At 45.5% G+C, this 13,816-nt stretch overlaps 1 pseudogene; it reads right to left on the reverse strand.

The window, feature by feature from the left end:
* Window positions 1-10,292: 10,292 nt before the first annotated feature.
* On the reverse strand, window positions 10,293-10,412 carry LOC141269830 (5S ribosomal RNA; annotated as a pseudogene).
* Between the last annotated feature and the right edge of the window lie 3,404 nt (window positions 10,413-13,816).

Below are 13,816 nucleotides of genomic sequence, written 5' to 3' on the forward strand. Positions count from 1 at the left end.
TCGGTTCGTCGAACACCCGTGTGTTCGCCGAACTGTTTGTCGAACTGTTCGTCGAACACCTTCGAACACCGTTAAAACCAATGGCAGGCAAACAAAAACACATAGAAAACACCTTCAAAGGTGTCCAAAAGCTGTCAAACTGCTCAGAAGACATAACTAACACATGGAAAAGTGACAAGTACATATAGTCATGTGAAAATAAAAGAGGTGGAGGAGTAAAAGGAGGGGGAGACACAGATATAGGCATGTCATGCCCTTCTAAAATCCAAAAAGTGAGAAGCCGACACGGCCAGTCCGCTCCTGCCTGTGCCACCTCTGTGTCGCCGGGTTTGTGCCAGAGCGGCGGTGAACCCTGACGGCCAGCCCCCCTCTCCCAATACTGGTGCCTGTCCGCTGGTGGGTCGAGCGAGCCCCCCTGTGGTGGAGGCAGCTCTAAGCTTTTTAATTTAAATTGTCTCTCTAATTTGAATGAATACACTTTAAATCCATTTACAAGGATCTATTGGAGGGCAAGTCTCATGCCAGCAGCCGCGGTAATTCCAGCTCCAGTAGCGTCCACTAAAGCTGCTGCAGTTAAAAAGCTTTTATAAGGATCGAGCTCGGCTGTCCACCGCAAGGCATCCTACTGCCAGTCCCAGCCCCTATGCCTTGGGGTGCCTCCTGATGCTCTTCACTAAGTATCCCATGGTCCCGAAGCATTTCCTTTGAAAAAATTAAGTGTCTAAACTACAGGTGGTGCAGCTTGCTTAACAGCCGGGATAATCCGCTCACTAGCAGACACTGCTACTAGGCACAAAGTATTTCCTGGGCTAGATGCAGTTAAAAATTTGTAATTAGATACTCTCGTTGGATGCTGAGAAAGCATTCCATAGAGTCTCCTGGCACGCCATATATGATTCTCTTAAAAAGCTTGGGGTAGGGGTCTAGGGGACCCTTTTATAGCCAAAATCACGGCCCTGTATCGCAATACGTCACCTAGGCTGACGATAAATGGAACTGTAGCACCCTGAGGGCTCGGTTGCTACAGACGTATTGCACCTCACCCAGAGGTGTGATATCTCACTCTCAGGTAAGGATGGAGTGTGGATCAGGACCCGACACCTGCATGCATTACACCACATTGCCGTGGGGCAGGGCGACCAATATGCCCCTGAGATGGGCACGACAGTCCCTGTCCCTGGCTGGAGTGGGGGGAGGGAACACTGAGGAAGGGGAACCCTGTAGTGCAGGAGCAGGGAGGAAGCAGTTCCTGGGTGCATTGAGAAGGGAGTATAAAAGGTGGGCACCATCTTAGTTCAGTGCAGAGAAGTCTGAGCAGAAGTGGCAGGGAGCAGGGGCTCTGCATGAGCTCTGCTCCGGAGGCGGGCCTAGTAACAGAGGCCCAGGCCTGGAAGAGGGAGAAGGAAGGAAGAGGAGCGGAGAAGGCTCCAGGAACGAGGAATGAAGGGATCCCAGGGGTGCGGACGGGCGAGTCGCCACCGCACGCCCGAATCCACCTGCGTGGAGGGGTCAGGCCAAAGGGGGAGACCGGTCCCCGAACTAGTGGAGGCAGGAAACGACCCTCAGCTAGAAACCGGAGGCTCTGACATTTTATGTGGCGCAGCCCCTCGCTACACCCGCTAGGAAGGCACCACATAGGGTCAGGGAAACTGGCGCCAAGTTTACCAAGAGGAGGCCCGAGGCAGCCGGACAGAAGTGTTGGTAAGAAAGGCCAGACAAAGGACACACAAAGGGGGTCCTGTGAAGTGCTCCAAAGTTATCTGGGAGTTGTCTGAGCCCCTCACCTGGTGAGCACAGTACGACGTGGGCAGCCGTTACCTGCAGACGTGGTCTGGATAATAAGAACTGTGAGTAAAGGCCCTGAACTGCATCACTGACTCCGTGTCGTTACTGCTGCTGCCCTGCACCATCACCCCCATCCTCCGCATACACTGCCCTGAGGCTATACTCCTCCCGTGGGGAGTTATGCTACGCTCTGCTGCACCCACAACACCAGCCTCAGTGGTCTGCCCTGTAGCGGCGGTTCACTCTGACCGCAATCCACGGGTGGCGTAGTCGGACATTTAAACATGAAAACCACATAAATAGTTCCGCCACTGGTTTGACCGCCCTGAGCCACGGAACTGGGCCGCCGCCACGAAGACTACAACCACCAGCATCCACCAAAAAGGGTCCGGCTCCGGGTGTCCCAAGGCCCAGGGGGTGCGTCAGAACATTTTCATCACCTTTCACAATCACCAATGGGACAAGGCAGTGATGTCCTCTGTCCCCTCTCTTATACATCCTAGTGACGGAGCACCTGCTCTCATCAATTCGCCATAACCCCAATATTAGGTGGATTGAGGTGGGAGGCACCGAGTACAAGTGCTCTCTATTTGCTGATGATGTCCTAGTATATATCACTCAATCACATATATCCATCCATGCTGTTATGGCTGAAATAGATCACTTTGTTACATGGTAAAATTTTAAAATCAATGCAGCGAAGTCTGAGGCCCTCGATGTCTCCCTCCCCAAATCCATATAGGATTCCATCCAGTCCAACTTTCCCTTTGCCTGGCCCTCACAGGGTATCAAATACTTAGGAATTCCTATTCATAGAGACCTCTCCCATCTATGTTATCTTAATTTTGGGCCCTTTATTGAACAACTCCATACAGACCACGGTTGGCAAGTTAGAACTGTAAGATTCACTACGTGAACCACTGGTGTTTTGTGGAAAAGCACATGTACACTGCGTTCCAAATTATTATACAAAAAGTGTTTAGGAGTGATAAGGGAAGAATTTGTTTGTTTGTCAGTTAAACTCATTGATGGTGATGTGTGTTAGGGCTCTTTATATCACTGTAAGCAATTGCAGACACCTGTGCTAATTAGTTTGGCAGGTGTGTCAAATGAAAGGCAAGACTACTTAAGAAGGCTCTCTCACATTATTAAGCAGCCTACATTTTCTGCCAAAATGGGAAAGAAAAAGGATGTGTCGGCTGCTGAGAAGCAACAAATTGTGGAGTGTTTAGGTCAAGGCATGACTACAATCAACATTGTGCGATGATCAGGATGAAGTGTCTTGGCAATCAAGAAGTATGTAGCTGATTCACAGTACACACGTGTGCGTGCTGATAAGGGCAAATTGAGGACTCTTTCCTACAGGCAATTACGTCAGGTTGAAAGAGCAGCGGCAAAAAAGCCTTGTCATAGCAGCAGACAAGTTTTTGAAGCTGCTTGTGCCTCCAACGTCCCCCGAACAACAAGATGCAGGGTCCTTCAGAGGTTTGCAGCTGTGCATGCGCCATCCTGTCGACCTCTTCTATCCACTTCACACAAGCAGAAACGGCTCCAGTGGGCCAAACATTACATGAAGACTGATTTCAAAACTGTTTTGTTCACGGATGAGTGCCGTGCAGCGCTCGATGGTCCAGATGGATGGAGTGGAGGATGGCTGGTTGATGGACACCCCACGCAAACACGGCTACAGCGCCAACAAGGAGGAGGTGGAGTAATGTTTTGGGCTGAAATCATGGGGAGAGAGATTGTCGGCCCCTTTAGGATCCCTGAAGGCGCTAAAGATGAACTCCATAATGTATGTGGATTTTCTCAAACAGCACTTCCTGCCATGGTTCAAGAAGAAGAACCGTGTATTTCACAGCAAGATCATTTTTCTGCATGATAATGCACCATCTCATGCTGCACATAAAACATCTGCATCTCTGGCTGATATGGGCATAAAAGGGGACAAACTTATGGTGTGACCCCCATGCTCCCCTGACCTCTACCCCATTCAGAACCTTTGGAGCATCATTAAAAGGAGTGTCTATGATGGCGGGAGGCAGTTCACATCTAAGCAACAGCTCTGGGAGGGTATTCTGTCCTCATGCAAAACAATTGAAGCAGAAACCATCCAAAACCTGACAAATTCAATGGACGAGAGAGTTCAGAAGCTCCTTTCGAACAAGGGGTCCTATGTGAAAATGTAACATCACCTAGAATAAAGTTTTGAGTTGAAAACTGTTTGATTTCAGTTTCTAACAACCTGCTAATGCTTATAATTTCAAAAATGACCATTTTTTTGGTCTTTATTAAAATGAAAAGGTTGATCGAAAAGTTTGGGGGATCTAAGAGTGTGGCAACCCAGTAGTCATGATTACTTCGAATTCTGACAATATGAGGGTCATGCTGCAGGTAGTGCAGCAAGAAGGCCCTTATGTGCCTTGCGCATCTCGGAGCCCCAAAATTATTTTCCGGGCTAGATGCAGCTAAAAATTATTTTTAATTTTAAATCTGGTGAAGCTTTAGTATAGATGGCCTAATAGGATCAGTGCTGCACACTGCTACAAAGCCCAAATTATTTTCCAGTCAAGATACAGATAAACATGATTAGTAATTTGAAAGCTTAAAACGGTTGGTAGGGTGATTTTAACCAATCATCAAGCTTTTACTCTCCCCAGGATGACACAGGGGTAGAAAAGTCGTTTCGGATCCATGATTTGTTCATCTTTATGAACGTGAGTCTGTCTACATTATCAGTGGAGAGCCGCGTGCGCTTATCTGTCAGCACACCACCAGCAGCGCTGAACACACGTTCAGACAGAACGCTGGCTGCGGGGCATGACAAGATCTCCAAGGCGTAAGTGGCTAGCTCCGGCCATTTATCCAGATTGGAAGCCCAAAAAGAGCAAGGGTCCAGTGACACAGTCGTGGCTTCAATGTTTACTTGGAGATACTCCTGTACCATCGTCTCTAGGCGTTGACTATGTGTCAGACTTCTTGTCTCCTGTGGCCTTGCAAAGGATGGGCTAAAAAAGTGGTGAAATGATTCCGCAAAATTGATGTTACCAGCAGATACTGTGGTTCTGTTACGGTTTGAGTGCTGAACACTTGACGGTCCCACGGTTGGCAAGTTGGAACTGTGAGATTCACTACGTGCACCACTGGTATTTTGTGGAAAAGCACATGTAAGATTCTGCAACAGTCTCTGCTGATACTCCTGCATGCGTGCATCCCTTTCTATGGCAGGAATAATTTCTGCAAATTTACTTTTGTACCGGGGATCTAACAGTGTGGCAACCCAGTAGTCAGGATTATTTCTAATTCTCACAATTCGAGGGTCATGTTGCAGGTAGTGCAGCAAGAAGGCACTCATGTGTGTTGCGCATCCAGGAGCACCAAGTCCCTGTTGTGTTGGTGGCGAGGTAACAATCATGCTTCCTTCCTCTGTCCTCTCCCCCCAACCTCGCACAACAGAAATGTGATCAAGGTCTCCCTCATCTGATGAGTCTTCCATCAGTTCGTCCTCCACTTCTTCCTGGGCTCCTGCACCTTCCTCACTAGTTTGGCTGCTACCATGCGCCCTGGTAAAACCATCTCCCCCACCCTCACATGCCTGCCGCCTTGGTGCTGCCGACTGTCTGGACCTTGCAGATGTTAGCCCTTCCGCATACAACTCCTCCTCCTCTACTTCCTCCACCTCCTCTTGTGCCACCACCTGACTCCGAATTCTGTTTAACATGTGCTCCAGCATGTAAATCACCGGAATAGTCATGCTGATAATGGCATCGTCAGCACTAAACATCTTCGTCGCCATTTCAAAACTGTGCAGAAGGGTGCATAGTTCCCTGATCTGAGACCACTCCTCCAGCGTGATTTGCCCCACCTCTGAATCTCGTTGGCCCAGGCTATACGTCAGAACGTATTGCACCAGGGCTTGTCGGTGCTGCCACAGTCGCTGCAACATGTGCAGAGTTGAATTCCACCGGGTAGGCACATCGCATTTTAGCCGGTGAAGTGGCAGGCCCAACGACTTCTGTAGAGATGTAAGTCGCTGAGCTGCGGGATGCGAACGGCGGAAGTGAGCACACAGCGACCGTGCCCTCTGCAGAAGGCCATCTAGTCTGGGATAGTGGGCTAAAAATTGCTGGACAACCAGCTTCAACACGTGAGCCATACAAGGCACGTGTGTGACATTGCCCCGGTGAAGGGCCGCACCCAGGTTTGCAGCATTGTCGCACACGGCCTTCCCTGGTTTCAGGTCCAGTGGAGACAACCATTCATGAAATTGGTTCTCCAGAGCTGACCACAACTCCTCAGCTGTGTGACTCACATTTCCCAGACATTTCAATGTAAAAACCGCCTGATGACGTTGAGCCCTACTGCCAGCATAGTAAGGAGGTGTGCAGGATCCCTTCTGCGCAGTTAGAAAGCTTGTGGCATGACCAGACAGGCTTTGGGTGCAGGTGGAAGACCGAGAGGAGGTTGAGGAGGCAGAAGCAGTGGAGGAACTTTGACATAAAGAGGATTGACGCACAACTCGTGGGGACGGCAAGACTTGGACAGCAGCCCCTTGTCCTGCTGTCACCATAGTTACCCAGTGCCCAGTCAGCGACATGTAACGCCCCTGTCCATGCCTACTCGTCCAAGTGTCTGTGGTGAAATGCACCCTGTCACACACAGAGTTTCTCAAAGAAGCGGTGATGTTGTGTGCGACATGCTGGTGGAGCGCAGGCACACCTTTCTTTGATAAGTAGTGCCGACTGGGCATCTGGTACTGGGGCACTGCGACGGACATAAGGTCTCGAAAATCCTCTGTGTCCACCAGGCGGAAAGGCAGCATTTCTGTAGCCAAGAGCTTGCAGATGGTGAAATTCAACCTCTTAGCTTTCTCATGGCTAGGAGGAAATGGTCTTTTACTTGTCCACATCTGAGGGACCGAGGGCTGGCTATTGTGCTTAGACGGGGTTGATAAGGGTGTCCCCGGCAAACTGCCGGTCTGTGAGGAAGATGCAGGCGGACATGTTAGGTTGCCTTGATCCAATGGTGGTGCTATCGATGTCGGACAGCGCTCAACACCAGCTGGTGTTACCACCTCCAAAGAAAATGATGACCTGCCAATCACGCTGGCTGTTGCGGGTAAAGAGGTGGCAGGTCTGCGCCCCAAAACAGGTGTGACTGCTGTCCCCCCAGTCACAGAGGATGAAGAGGCCGCGGATGCACAAGATATGGCAGACGGTGATTGGCCCGGCCGGCTACGCCGCATTGTAGCACACTGAGCTTCCCACTGCAACTTATGCTTCATGTCCATGTGCCGGTTCATGCATGAAGTACTCAAACTATGTATTTTTTGGCCTCTACTTAGCTTTTGCTGACAAATGTTACAGATAACACGAGTTGGGTCATCTTTATCGATCTGAAAAAATGCCCAGGCTATGCAAGGCTTAGCACCCATGCGACCTGAAGAGCCACCACGACTTGTGGTGAGAGGCAGAGTTGTGTTTGAGGATGCAGTTGTTGACGTGCTTCCAGTACTACGTCTCTGTCCAGGAAGGCGCAACCTGACCTCGTTGTCACTAGCATCTTCCTCCACCTCCTCTGCTGACCTCATCTCTTGGCTGACTGTGGGTTGACAGTAAGTGGGATCTCCGACCTCATCATCATCACCCTGTGCGTTATCACACCCGTCGTCCTCAGAGCCAACCTGTTCCTGCCCTGACAAAAAACTAAAGTTGTCGCTCCAATCAGGTATTTGAGTCTTATCATCGTCTTCCTCATTGTCTCCACCAACAGGAGTTACAGTTTGGGAATGAGGGTCTACATTATGGTCAGAACCTTCTGCGTCTGGTCCTGGATCCGACTCATAAAGATTCTGGGCATCAGTGCAGATCATTTCCTCGTCTGGATTCACAGAAGCGCTGGAGTCGACCTCTGATTCCCAGGCTATAGTATGAGTAAACAGCTCTGCAGACTCAACCATCTGTTCTACCTCATACTCAGACGGGCAGCTGGAGATTTGGGAGCTGTGAGGAAGCAAGTGCGATTTGGGTGACACCTTTGAGGACTGGAGTATTTGTGATGTTGAAGTTGATGTGGAGGAGAGCCCACTTAAAGGAGCACTTGATATCCGTTGAAGCACCTGCTGTTTTTGTGCCTCATCTGGAATTTGTAGCGATTGGCGTGGCCGTAAGAAAGGGATCTTATCACATTGTCCGCTAAAAGAAGTAGACATTTTAGTTTGGCTGGAAGATGGTCTTTCTTCTGCAGATGTTACTGTTGCTTTAACACCTACCCCACGGACACAACCTTTTTTCCCCTTCCCAACACGCCTATTCCCCTTTCCACCAGCAGCAGGCCTTTTTCCACTCATTTTGGTGGTTAACTAATTCACAACTCTGGAGTTGTTTGCACAAAAAAACAATGGATGGTAACCGAGCAGAGCTGAGTGGCCAAACTGTGGTATTAGGCCAAAACTATTGGCTGGGTTAGATGCAGAAAAAAATTATTTTGAATTTGCAACCTGATGGAGGTCAGTATAGATGGACTAATACAAATAGTCCCACACACTGCTAGAAGCCCAAATATTTTTTCAGAGGTACTGTAGATGCAGATAAAAATTATTTTTAATTTGTAACCTGATGGAGGTCAGTATAGATGGACTATTAGACCAAGTCCCACACACTGCTAGAAGCCCAAATATTTTTTCAGAGCTAGATGCAGAAAAAAATTATTTTTAATTTGCAACCTGATGGAGGTCAGTATAGATGGACTAATAGACCAAGTCCCACACACCGCTAGAAGCCCAACTATTTTTTCAGAGCTAGATGCAGAAAAAAATTATATTCAATTTGCAACCTGCTGGAGGTCAGTATAGAAGGACTAATAGAACAAGTCCCACACACTGCTAGAAGCCCAAATATTTTTTCAGAGCTAAATGAAGAAAAAAATTATTTTTAATTTGCAACCTGATGGAGGTCAGTATAGATGGACTAATAGACCAAGTCCCACACACTGCTAGAAGCCCAAATATTTTTTCAGAGCTAGATGCAGAAAAAAATTATTTTTAATTTGCAACCTGATGGAAGTCAGTATAGATGGACTAATAGACCAAGTCCCACACACCGCTAGAAGCCCAAATATTTTTTCAGAGCTAGATGCAGAAAAAAATTATTTTTAATTTGCAACCTGATGGAGGTCAGTATAGAAGGACTAATAGAACAAGTCCCACACACTGCTAGAAGCCCAAATATTTTTTCAGAGCTAAATGAAGAAAAAAATTATTTTTAATTTGCAACCTGATGGAGGTCAGTATAGATGGACTAATAGACCAAGTCCCACACACTGCTAGAAGCCCAAATATTTTTTCAGAGCTAGATGCAGAAAAAAATTATATTCAGTTTGCAACCTGATGGAGGTCAGTATAGATGGACTAATAGAATGATGCTATGCCCAAAAGATTTTACTTCACTAGGTGCAGTAAAAAAATTGGTATTCTATACACAGGTGTTATATCTTGCAACACAGATAGGCTACTCCACTGACTAACACACTCTGCAATAGGCCAAAAAGGATTAGCTTTGCTAGATTCAGCCAAATGCTGTGAAAAAAACTTGCACAGCACTGGCACAGACCTGCCTGGCAAAAACTGATAGGAACTCATGTAACCTAGTCCTGAAAAGGACTCCAATTACAATTAGTCTTTACTCCCACAACCTATCTATTTAAGAGCACAGACCTCCCTGATAAAAGTCGTAGGAAATGCTGTAACCTAGTCCTTAAAAGGACTGCAATCACAACTATTCCCTACTCCCAAGCTATCTGTATATTTGAGCGAAAATTGGCTTGAAATTAACAAGGTATAGCGCACACAGCAACAGCGGTGCCGTCTAACACGCAGCTGCAGCAGTGAGAAAATGGTGGCGACGGGGAAAATGGCTTGGTCTTATAGGGCAAGGACATGTGACATACACTGCCAATGACACATGCCCTTGCTTGTGTGAAAAAAAGCACTTCGCTCCGTGTGTGCGCTGCTGATAGGCTGACAGATTGCACCTCCCCACTGCAAATGCGGGAAAGAGAAAAAAAAATGGAGATCTTCATTGTTCCTGCAGAGATCCATCCCCTGCCCCTCCCCCCACCCCGCTGTACACTCAAACTGCGTATTAACATTAATTTTCATCATTACTGAGAAAAAATCCAGTTATGATTTTGGTGCACGAACAGTTATCGAACATAACCTCGAACAGCCGAATTTTTCTCAAATTGTTCGTGTTCGCCGAACGGCTCGAACACCGCCCAAAACAGCTCGAATTTGAGATTGGCGAACAGTTCGAGTAGAACAACGCTCATCTCTAGTGGCAAGGAGCTCGGTGTCAGGCCTGCGTGAAGGCGGCGGGGTAGCGTACTTAGCTGCCAACTGGCTCAGAGGCCTTGGGGCTTCCATCATCTAAGTTACTTAAGGTCGGTGTCCGGCAAGGCGCCGTTCCATGCTAGCCGAGCTGGGCAGTAGGGCAAAACGTCATCAAAATGGTCTACAGCACCCAGTGTTCCCAGGACGTCTCCCATCCAAGTACTGTCCGAGCCCAGCCCTGCTTTGTTTCCAAGATCAGACGAGATCAGGCGTATCCAAGGTGGTATGGCCAGTAGACGCTGCTCGATCCATCGCCCGGCCAGCCTTTCTCAGGATCGCTCGGTGGCGAGCAATCTGGCCGTGACGGGGCGGGCTCCGAAGGGTCCATGCAAAGGCTGTGCCGTCCCTACAGGTGTGGTTTGTTTAGCAGTGATTAACCCGCCGCATCAGGTGTCTTCAAAAATGTCTCGGCGCAGGGTCTCCTGCAGGCTAAACCCTTCATCGCGGTAATGTGACAGAAAGAGCAAGCTGGACCCGTAACCTGGGGGCGGAGCGAGACGTCCAGGGGTGAATGAAGGAAGAGGGTGAGATGGTTGCCAGTGACTTTGAGCTGCTCTTCAGGGGGGAGGGTCGTGTTGCCTGCAAAGGTCTTCTGCTTGGGGTTACCGGTGGTTGCCTAGAGCCACGCGGGAGATGCCGATCCTGGTGAAAAGGAGCCTAGTATTAAAAGTAAAGAAGCAACAATGCTGGAGGCCCACGGTGATCAGAAGGATGCTGGTATTTTGCAGAGATGAAGTAGCGCAAGAGAGAAAGCAAATGAAAAAAAGAAAAGAGAATGAATGTGTGCACTTGTGAAAGGGAATTGAAAAAAGGCATAGAAGAGAGTGGCCCCTGCTGGTGGAAGGAAGGAAAAAGCAAAAGCCTACAGCACCTGGCATTCCCAGGCGGTCTCTGTTAAATGGTTAATTATGGAAATTCATTTGGAATGTTAATCGATAATCATTTTTCTGAGTTCTATGCCTCAGCCATCGTGTCTAGTTGACATGCGCTATTTGTGTGTGTATTTTTGGTTCACTACCATATGTAGAACAGGTGTCCATACGACTGGCTATAAAAGCCCATGGTACAGAAAGGGGGGGCTCTCTTGCTCTGCCCACCCCACAAGACACAGAATCTTCATGCTGAGAAGCAGATGACATGTAGGCCTGGACACATGCTGGACAAAGACATGATTTACCAGCCAGGATCCAAGGAAAGATGCGTGAATCTCAACAATTAACTAATTATGGACAAATGGACAATTACTTTATAACTAATTATTGTATGTACCTGCTGCAATCTGATTCTTTTTAATGGACTATCCAAGAATAAATAGATACATTTTTTTATAAGAATATCGTGATATTGATACTTTGAGAAGTCCTCAGTAGAAAAAAATAATACAGGAAGAGTATTATTTTACAATGGTGAGCCAGCCAGTCCTGTTTTTTTGTTTTTTAAATTAAGTAAGTGAATTTCTTCCGTGAACAAGGGGGGAGTCCTGACGAGCTGAACAGCTGTTGTTCACGTGTCAGTAAATTCACTAGTTTGTCACGAGAAGCAGAAAGGACCTACAGACTGAGGAAAGACAGGAAGCAGAGGTACTAACAAGGAACAGAATCACACAGGAAAATAATCAGACGAACTGAAGACAGGACGTGTTGATAAAGAGAAGCCAAGGAATCTTAAGGTAAGCAAAATATGGATATAATTTCTTCTTTTGCTAAACAAAGTAATATTAATTTCAAAGGTAATGTAGGAGATGACATAGAAGTTTTGTGGCTCAGTTTATACAAAGAATGTGAATTGCAGAATTTACAGTTAACTTCTAAATTGGTAAATAAAGACAAACAGAAATTGAGAAATATTCTACATTTGGTAGATTTTTTTCTTAGTCTTGTGTTAGAGATTTCTAAGCAGGAAAATAGTGTAGAAGTGTCAGACGGTGATACTGATTCTGACTGTAATGTGGAAAATGAACAAGAAGTAAGACACGTGTCTGTAACTGAAGGTGACCTTGGGTCTGACCAAGAGACGGACATACAGAAACCTGACATGGGAGGAGACATGACTGACATACGAGGAACCGACATACTAGGTGATGTGGGAGGAGACGTGAGTGACGTAGGAGGAACGGACGTACAAGAGCCACTAAAAATATCAGAGAATTCTGGAATTACCCAGGCTCAACTCCAAATTAAAATGAGGAAAAATTTGCTGAAATTATACAAAATCATGCCAAAATATGATGTCAAAATCCATGCCTGTAGAAATTCAGAGACATTTGAGAGCTTCTCTGATAAGTTTGATTTATCCAATGAGGAGAGGAATCAATTATTTAAAATATGGATTCCTGTGACATTGTCCAGACGTTTACATTTAATGCCCTGTGAAAATGACTCTCCTAATGGATGGGAAAATGATTCGGACAGATTAAGATATTTGATTTATTGTGTCACAAAGGATTTTCCCAACATAGAAGATCTGCAGAAACTAAGGATTGGTAGGAAGGAATGTACATATACATTCATGTCCATATTTGAACGGTTGTACAAAGCTCTCATCAAAAATGGAAAAGTACAACATATGATAACAACTTTTGTACAAAAATTCAAATTCCTAAATTCAGTTTCCCAAGTTATGGCATCACAAAAAAATTCATTATTTGAATGTGCGCAGATGCTGGATTTTGTTAGAAAACATGAGAATCGTGAAAAGAAAATAAATCAAGCTAAATTTATAAAACCAGGAAAGGTAAAATCTTACCAAAAGCCAATATCAAACTCTCCTAGACTGAGTCATCCCCATAGTGAACTCTATCAAATACGCAGAAGATTTCATATATGTTATAAGCCATATCAGCCAGTGCAAAGATCCATCTCTCCACAGAATGAGTTAATTCTCAGTCAGAACTGTGATTCTCTAAAAAGGAAAATGGCTGAAACTGATGGACAGAGACAGGTGAGACGACCAACTCACTGTGACGTCATGGAATGTGGACAGAAGAACAGGCAGTTCTCTGAGGTTTTGAAGGATAGAAAAATGTCTTTCCTAAATAGGGCGTTCCTGGAGATATTTGAGAGAGACAGAAGATTTGGTTTAGGGAGTGGCTAAGGAAAAACTGTAATTATAATGTTGTATCAAAATGTAATACAATGTCACAATATTTATTTATAATCTCATACAGTAAAATTGTAGTTACATAGTTTCTAATAGTTCATATATATATATATATATATACATATATATATATACACTTGTCTAAGTAGAGATTGCGTATAATTGTATTTATATATACGTTTATAAAATATATATATATATTAATTAATAAATTAGAACTTCATATATATAAATTTAAGTAGCAATATTTTGAATTACATTAGAACCAACCAATATATGTATAAGATATTTAAATAATTCTGTTTCTGTATGAATTTGATATTTAATTTTATTTTCTTATATTTCCTTAGAGTTTTCATTCCAAAGCAGGATTTGATCAAAGAACTCTAAAATGGATTTATTTCTTTATTCACACAGGAAGTGAAAAAATTGCATGATTTTATGTGTATAACATTTAAAAATAATAACAATATATCTAGTTGAACTATAATATATATGTAATACTTATTAATTCTTTTGTGTTGCTAATATTTTCTGTGCATG

This window comes from Phyllobates terribilis, unplaced genomic scaffold (assembly GCF_046119375.1).
Source record: "Phyllobates terribilis strain yellow unplaced genomic scaffold, ASM4611937v1 Scaffold_4__5_contigs__length_816908805, whole genome shotgun sequence".
In the NCBI taxonomy this organism is placed as follows: Eukaryota; Metazoa; Chordata; class Amphibia; order Anura; family Dendrobatidae; genus Phyllobates; species Phyllobates terribilis.